This window comes from Podarcis vaucheri (genome assembly GCF_965113315.1).
Source record: "Podarcis vaucheri genome assembly, chromosome: 9".
Taxonomy (NCBI): domain Eukaryota; kingdom Metazoa; phylum Chordata; class Lepidosauria; order Squamata; family Lacertidae; genus Podarcis; species Podarcis vaucheri.
Window position 1 is genome coordinate 4,301,274 of NC_138767.1, and position 8,353 is coordinate 4,309,626.

The following is an 8,353-nucleotide window of genomic DNA, read 5'->3' on the forward strand; positions in this document are numbered from 1 at the left end:
CACCGACCTTCTGATTGGCAAGCCCTAGGCTCTGTGGTTTGTTGTCTTTGTTCATGGAGTTTTCTTGGCAGGGATACTGGAGTGGCTTGCCGGTTCCTGCTCCAGGTGGATCACGTTTGGTCAAAACTCTCCACTATGACCTGTCCATCTTGGGTGGCCCTACACGGCATAGCTCATAGCTTCTCTGAGTTATTCAAGCCCTTTCGCCACGGCAAGGCAGTGATCCTTACCAACAAAGGTCCGTATAGTTAAAGCCATGGTTTTCCCAGTAGTGATGTATGGAAGTGGGAGCTAGACCATCAAGAAGGCTGATCACCGAAGAATGGATGTTTTTGAATTCTGGTGCTGGAGGAGACTCTTGAGAGTCCAATGGACTGCAAGAAGATCAAACCTCTCCATTCTGAAGGAAATCAGCCCTGAGTGCTCACTGGAAGGACAGATTGTGAAGCTGAGGCTCCAATACTTTGGCCACCTCATGAGAAGAGAAGACTCCCTGGAAAAGACCCTGATGCTGGGAAAGATGGAGGGCACAAGGAGAAGGGGACAACAGAGGACAGTGTTCTCGAAGCTACAAACATGAGTCTGACCGAACTGCGGGAGGCAGTGGAAGACAGAAGTGCCTGGCGTGTTCTGGTCCATGGGGTCACGAAGAGTCGGACACGACTAAACGAGTAAACAACAGGCTCTGTGGTTAGACCACAACACCACCCGCGTCCCATAAGTCTAGAAGACAGATGTAAATCTGGATGACATAGATACAATTGAGAAGACTGGTGGCACAATGAGGATTTTCCAAAACGGAGCTGTGTTTGAGAGGCTCTTGCAAGGTGATTTGCAACACCTTGTCCTTCAGCACTTCCCAGGTGAGCAGCTGGTCTGCCTGCAGGATGGAGATCAGGTCTTTATAGATCGACGGGTAAACTGCAAAGGGGAAAAGACACATATTGGCAGTGAGGACTCTGAGGCAGCCACAAAGGACATCCTGCCAAGAAAATGCCTGCAGCACCCCACCACAACTTTCCCCAATGCCTGGTCCTCAAACGCACCGGTGGGATAAAACGGTGGAAGTGTTGGGTGGGCACAAAGTGATTTTCTGAACCCCCACAAACGTCCAACTTCCAGGTCTGCAATTCTATGATCTGGACATTGGCAAAGGCAACAAAAGGCTGGTCTTTCCTTGGGGGATCGACTGGTAAACTGCAAAGGGAAAAAGACACATATTGGCAATGAGTACTCTGAGCTCACCCCGTTGCGGGGATTTGAACCACCGACCTTCCAATCAGCAAGGAAGGTCAGAGTTTGTAGGGCAGCAGTTGAAGAAGGAGCAAAAAGGGTTTTCTTGTGTGTGTGTGTTTCTTGGTGGCTGATTAGCCGGCGCGCGCAGTTATACCCATCTTTTAGATTTAGGGAAGCTAGTCTCAAACGTTTGTTGGGGGAGACCTAGGGTTTTTTTTTGTGGGGGAAGTTATTTGTCCTGTCTTCAAGCTTTTTATGATGGAGGACCTCTGTAGCCACCCCCAACAACACGATCTCATGATGGAAGGGGAGGGAACAGCTGCAGTCGCCTGCGATTCCTGCGCAATGTTTGCCATCTTGCCAAAGGTTGCAGGCAGCTTTACCTGCAGCAATTGCATGTTGATTGCCCTATTAAAAGACAAAGTCCAGCAACTGGAGGAACGTGTAGCTACGCTCCAAAGAATTAGAGAGCTGGAGCTCTTCTTGGAAGCAACAGAGCACACCGTCCCCACCAAGGAGGAGACAGGGGACTCCCCTGAGAAGGAGGCTTGTTCACCAACACAGGAGCCAGATATATGGAGAAACGTGACTCAAAGAAGTAGGAGGCCCAGGGTCCACTCTGATTGTCTAGAAATACACAATCGCTTTGAGGTCCTCTCCCCTAGCATGGAAGACGAAGAGCAGACTCCATTTGAGGATCTCTCCCTCATTACAGTCGATCAGGTATATGAAGACGAGCAGCAAAGTCAGTCCTCAGGGAATGTGCAGGTGACCTTGGAACGGACAGCTCACGGAAGAACCCCGACCAAACCCAAGAGGAGGCGTGTAGTGGTGATAGGGGATTCCCTACTGAGGGGAACAGAAGCAGTGATCTGTGGGCCTGACAAGATGTCTCGGGAAGTGTGCTGTCTCCCCGGGGCTAAGATCCAAGATGTAACTGAACGACTGCAAGGAATCATAAAACCCACTGACGAATACCCCTTCCTCTTGGTTCATGTGGGAACCAATGACACTGCAAGCAATAGCCTCCAGAAGATCAAAAGAGACTACGAGGCTCTCGGCAGGAAATTGAAGCAACTAAATGCACAAATTGTCATCTCGTCTGTCCTCCCAGTTGAACGACGTGGCCCAGGGAGAGAGGGGAAAATAGTGGAAGTGAACAGCTGGCTTCGCAAATGGTGTAAACAGGAACGGTTTGGATTCTTAGATCACGGACTGCAGTTTCTTGAAGATGGACTTCTGGCAAGCGATGGGCTGCACCTCACAACGGTTGGGAGAAATGTTTTTGCCAAAAATCTCAGAAACCTCATCAGGAGGGCTTTAAACTGACTAATGTGGGGGAGGGAGACAATGCTCCTGAAGGTAGGAGTCTATCAATTAATGAAGATGATCATCCAAATGTCATAGACCAAATGGAGCAAACAGCACGCGGACCTAGTGGTGGGAGGAAAAAATCCTTAAATAAGAGACACGGGGGAATGATTAATGGACTTCAATGTCTGTACACTAATGCGCAAAGCATGGGAAATAAACAAGATGAGCTTGAGCTCTTGGTACAGCAAACTAAATATGACATAATAGGCATCACTGAAACCTGGTGGGATAAGTCCCACGATTGGAATGTAATAATGGGGGGATACAATCTATTTCAGAGAAACAGACCAGACAAGAAAGGAGGAGGAGTGGCGTTATATGTCAGGGATGTGTATACCTGTGAAGAGATCCAAGATTTAGAACCTCAAAGCCAAAGTGAGAGCATTTGGGTCAAAATTAAGGGAGAGAAGAATAACAGAGACCTCATTGTGGGAGTTTACTATAGATCCCCAAGCCAAACGGAGGACATAGATGATGCCTTCCTGGAACAGATGGCCAAGCATGCAAAAGGAAGGGAGATAGTAGTAATGGGGGACTTCAATTACCTGGATATTTGTTGGACGTCAAACTCAGCCAAGAGCATAAGGTCAAACAGATTCCTCACTGGCCTTGCAGACAACTTCATTGTCCAGAAAGTGGGAGAAGCAACAAGAGGAACAGCCATTTTAGATCTGGTCCTAACCAATGTTGATGACCTGGTTAGTGGGGTAGATGTGGAAGGATCATTAGGCGCGAGTGATCATGCTCTTCTGAAGTTTACTATACAGCGGAAAGGAGCAGCCAAGCATACTAGGACTCAATTTCTTGACTTTAAGAAAGCCGACTTCATAAAACTTAGGGAATTGCTGGGTGAGATCCCATGGACAGCAATACTTAAAGGAAAGGGAGTTCATGATGGCTGGGAGTTTGTTAAGAGGGAGATAGTAAAAGCACAACGACAGGCAATACCAATGAGACGGAAACATGGAAGGTGCCTAAAGAAGCCAGGGTGGCTATCTAAAGAACTTTTAACTGAATTAAGATTAAAAAAGGATGTGTACAAAAAATGGAAAAGGGGGGAAACCACCAAAGAGGAATTCAAACAAATAGCCAGCACGTGTAGACACAAAGTCAGAAAAGCTAAAGCACAGAATGAACTCAGGCTTGCTAGAGAGGTTAAAAGCAACAAAAAAGGCTTTTATGGGTATGTTCGTAGCAAAAGGAAGAACAAAGAAACTGTGGGGTCACTCAGAGGAGAAGATGGTGAAATGCAAACAGGGGACACAGAAAGGGCTGAACTACTCAATGCCTTCTTTGCCTCAGTCTTCTCCGATAAAGAAAACAATGCCCGACCTGAAGAATTTGGAGCAAATGATTCAGCAAAGGAAACACAGCCCAGAATAACTAAGGAGATAGTACAAGAATATTTGGCTAGTTTAGATGTATTCAAGTCTCCAGGGCCAGATGAACTGCATCCAAGAGTATTAAAAGAACTGGCAGATGTGATCTCAGAACCACTGGCAGTCATCTTTGAGAATTCCTGGAGAACAGGCGAAGTCCCGGCAGACTGGAGGAGGGCAAATGTTGTCCCTATTTTCAAAAAGGGGAAAAGAGAGGACCCAAATAATTACCGCCCAGTCAGTCTGACATCAATACCAGGGAAGATTCTGGAGCAGATCATTAAGCAAACAGTCTGTGAGCACCTAGAAAGGAATGCTGTGATCACCAATAGTCAGCATGGATTTCTGAAAAATAAGTCATGTCAGACTAACCTGATCTCGTTTTTTGACAGAATTACAAGCCTGGTAGATGAAGGGAACGCAGTGGATGTAGCCTACCTTGATTTCAGCAAGACATTTGACAAGGTGCCCCATGATATTCTTGTAAAGAAGCTGGTAAAATGCGGTCTTGACTATGCTACCACTCAGTGGATTTGTAACTGGCTGACTGACCGAACCCAAAGGGTGCTCATCAATGGTTCCTCTTCATCCTGGAGAAGAGTGACTAGTGGGGTGCCACAGGGTTCTGTCTTGGGCCCGGTCTTATTCAACATCTTTATCAACGACTTGGATGATGGACTCAAGGGCATCCTGATCAAATTTGCAGATGACACCAAACTGGGAGGGGTGGCTAACACCCCAGAGGACAGGATCACACTTCAAAACGACCTTGACAGATTAGAGAACTGGGCAAAAACAAACAAGATGAATTTTAACAGGGAGAAATGTAAAGTATTGCACTTGGGCAAAAAAAATGAGAGGCACAAATACAAGATGGGTGACACCTGGCTTGAGAGCAGTACATGTGAAAAGGATCTAGGAGTCTTGGTTGACCACAAACTTGACATGAGCCAACAGTGTGACGCGGCAGCTAAAAAAGCCAATGCAATTCTGGGCTGCATCAATAGGAGTATAGCATCTAGATCAAGGGAAGTAATAGTGCCACTGTATTCTGCTCTGGTCAGACCACACCTGGAGTACTGTGTCCAGTTCTGGGCACCACAATTCAAGAGGGACACTGACAAACTGGAACGTGTCCAGAGGAGGGCAACCAAAATGGTCAAAGGCCTGGAAATGATGCCTTATGAGGAACGGCTAAGGGAGCTGGGCATGTTTAGCCTGCAGAAGAGGAGGTTAAGGGGTGATATGATAGCCATGTTCAAATATATAAAAGGATGTCACATAGAGGAGGGAGAAAGGTTGTTTTCTGCTGCTCCAGAGAAGCGGACACGGAGCAATGGATCCAAACTACAAGAAAGAAGATTCCACCTAAACATTAGGAAGAACTTCCTGACAGTAAGAGCTGTTCGACAGTGGAATTTGCTGCCAAGGAGTGTGGTGGAGTCTCCTACTTTAGAGGTCTTTAAGCAGAGGCTTGACAACCATATGTCAGGAGTGCTCTGATGGTGTTTCCTGCTTGGCAGGGGGTTGGACTCGATGGCCCTTGTGGTCTCTTCCAACTCTATGATTCTATGATTCTATGATTCTAAGCCCTAGGCTCAGTGGTTTAGACCACAGCGCCACCCACTTCCCTTCCTTGATTGGTACCAGTGTTGAAAACTCCCATTGTTCTCCGCGCATTTTGCGACAGGGAATTTCATTAGCGTAAACAGCTTCTGAGCTCTGAGCGCAGTACTGCGCCAAAGATTTCAGATTAAAACTGCAGAGTGGAAGGAAAGGAGGACCTTTTTCTGCCTCCCCATTTCCAGCTACTCTCTGAAGACTGGAGAAGAGACCCTCTGAAGAATATTAGGGGGTGGGTGAATTTTGGGGGGGGGCAACAACTGCCCCTCCCCGCCTAGGCCCATGAGCAGCTACCATTTCGGAGAAGCACGATGACACAAATGTGTGCGTAAAGTCGAGCGCAACATCCCAGAAAGGACTCCTTTCTTTGCACCCTGCGAGCGCCTCTGGCTTCATCGGAGGATTCGGATTTGGCGAAGACCGGATTAGGCGAGGCTTGCGTCCAAACCACGGAAACGCGACCTGAGCCTCCCTTCGCTTTCGTTTCCTCGAAAGCCTCCGACGGCGGATGCCCTTGCCCGGGAGTCGGTTTCGTTTCACAGCAAGGTTTTTGGGGGGGTGCGTCGGCAGTGTCTGCGTATGGATAAAACGATTTTCGGGAAAGGCTTTGCTGAAAACTTGACACCAGTTACGGGAAATTCCCAAAGTGCCCCAGAGCATCTCCAAGAGCATCTCCAAAGGGAAAGCGCGTGCGCGCGCGCCTGCTTCCCACGCGCTGCTTTTTCCTTCTGCGCGCTTTGCAAGAAAACACTGCAAACTTTGCGGCGCTGCATGGAAAGGGGGCCGACCCCCGAAGTCCCCGCCTCCCTGAATTGCAATTCAGCGGGTTTGTTAGTCCGGTCCTATCTGAACCCAGGTGTCCTGGCAGAAGGGCTGCTGGAACCATTGGCCAGAACGGAGGAAACTCCGAGGCCAAAGTTGGGTTCATGAGCATCCTTAAGAGCAGAGATATGTGTCCTTGGGGCTGGAATGTGTGTAGGACAGAGACAGATTTATGGATACTAACAAGCCATACACAGGGAGAAAGAGAGGAAATTAGGAATTTCCAGGAAGAAAGGTTGAACAAACAGTGCGTGTGTAATCTTTGCAGCTCCAAACTCCCCTGTTTCCCTACATTGCAACAAAAATGAGACATTTCTTTCTTTCCTGAAGTTATTGTAATGGGATTATCGCAAAATTTTTGTGACTTGGCCATCTGAATATTCTGGTTTATGGCAAGAAGGACAAGACAGGCTGCGATGACAGCGATGGTCGGTGAATAAATACAGCTTTTAAACCCTGGGTCATTGATTTTAGCAGAAGGAGTGTTATTTTTAATGTAAATAAGTATATAGGGAATTTTTATTTTTGTCCACCGCATCTGCCCCTTTATGCTGATGTAGTACATGTTGCTGATGTTATTTCTGTTGTCTGGTCTTTGACCACAATAAAGATTGATTAATTTGATTGTGACTTGGCCATTGATCATTACAGAGCTGCTTTTGTTTTGTTTTTTAGAATTGACACCATGATGCTAACAGGATAGGTAATGAAAGACCACTTGAAAAGTATAGAAAGTTGAAGTTTTCTGGAAGAAAGTTTATATAAATGAAGAGAATAGGGATGTTTATTCACATTCTCTTTTTTTAAAAAACAACAACGATATTTATTGAGAATTTAAAATTACAGAGAAAAAAAGGAAAAGGAAAAAAGAGAAACAAAACAAAAAAAGGAATTAAGCAATACAAGTCAATAAAAGGAAAATAAGAAAAAACAAAACACACAATACATCAAAACCAAAAACAAAAGCAAACAAAAAAATTAAAAACGAGTTCAATATTCCCAAATCTTTATCTTTCGTTAACTTGTTTCATCGACCTCCTCACACCTCCCTTTTTTGTATTCTAGTTATTAATTATCTCAGCAAATCCTTTCCATCTTTCACTATATTCTGTCCTTAAATTGCCTTAATTTATTTTAACCTTATCTTACCATAAAAAGCCCTAAAGCTTAAAACTTAAAACTTATTTATACATAATTCCTTATAGCATTTCTACTAAAGCCAAATAGTTTCATTCCAACATTTTTTCTAACACTCATTAATTTTACAAAAATTCTCTAAATGAATTTTTTAAACTTTCTTTCAATCTTCATCCATCGTCTCTTCTTCCTGGTCTCGGGTTTTGTCAGTCCTTACTACCCATTTCATCTAGTCCATCAACCTGGTGATCTTCTATCCGAGGCTCTTAAGTCTTTTCCATGTCCCTTCTGCAGGTCTTCTTCATGTTTATACTTGCACTTTACTTTGTCTTCTGCTGATCTTATTCTTAATTTCCTTCCTTTCTCACTGAGGGGTAGATCTCGGGGAGACTCCAACCTGACAATGTCTTTATCCCTTCTCGACAGGTCAGCCCACTCTCCACAGTCAGCACTGAAATCCAAAAGATATTTGAAGGCATGTTTATTCACATTCTCTCCCTCCCACCCCCGCACCTTCTTAAAACTTTTTTCTTTCAAAAAAAAACCAAAAACAATTACATACAACAATATTTTTCCCCTATGTCTCTAGTTTATCTGTAAGCCACTTTGAGTCCCTCTCAGGGAAAAAGGCAGGGTATAAATAAATATATAATAATAATAATTCATTAAAAATATCAGAGCAGTTTACAACAATTGTGCATAAAACCACACAATAAAAAGCATTAAAGTTAAAGTCAAAAAACATTAAAGTTAAAGTCAAAAACATTAAAGTTAAAGTCAGA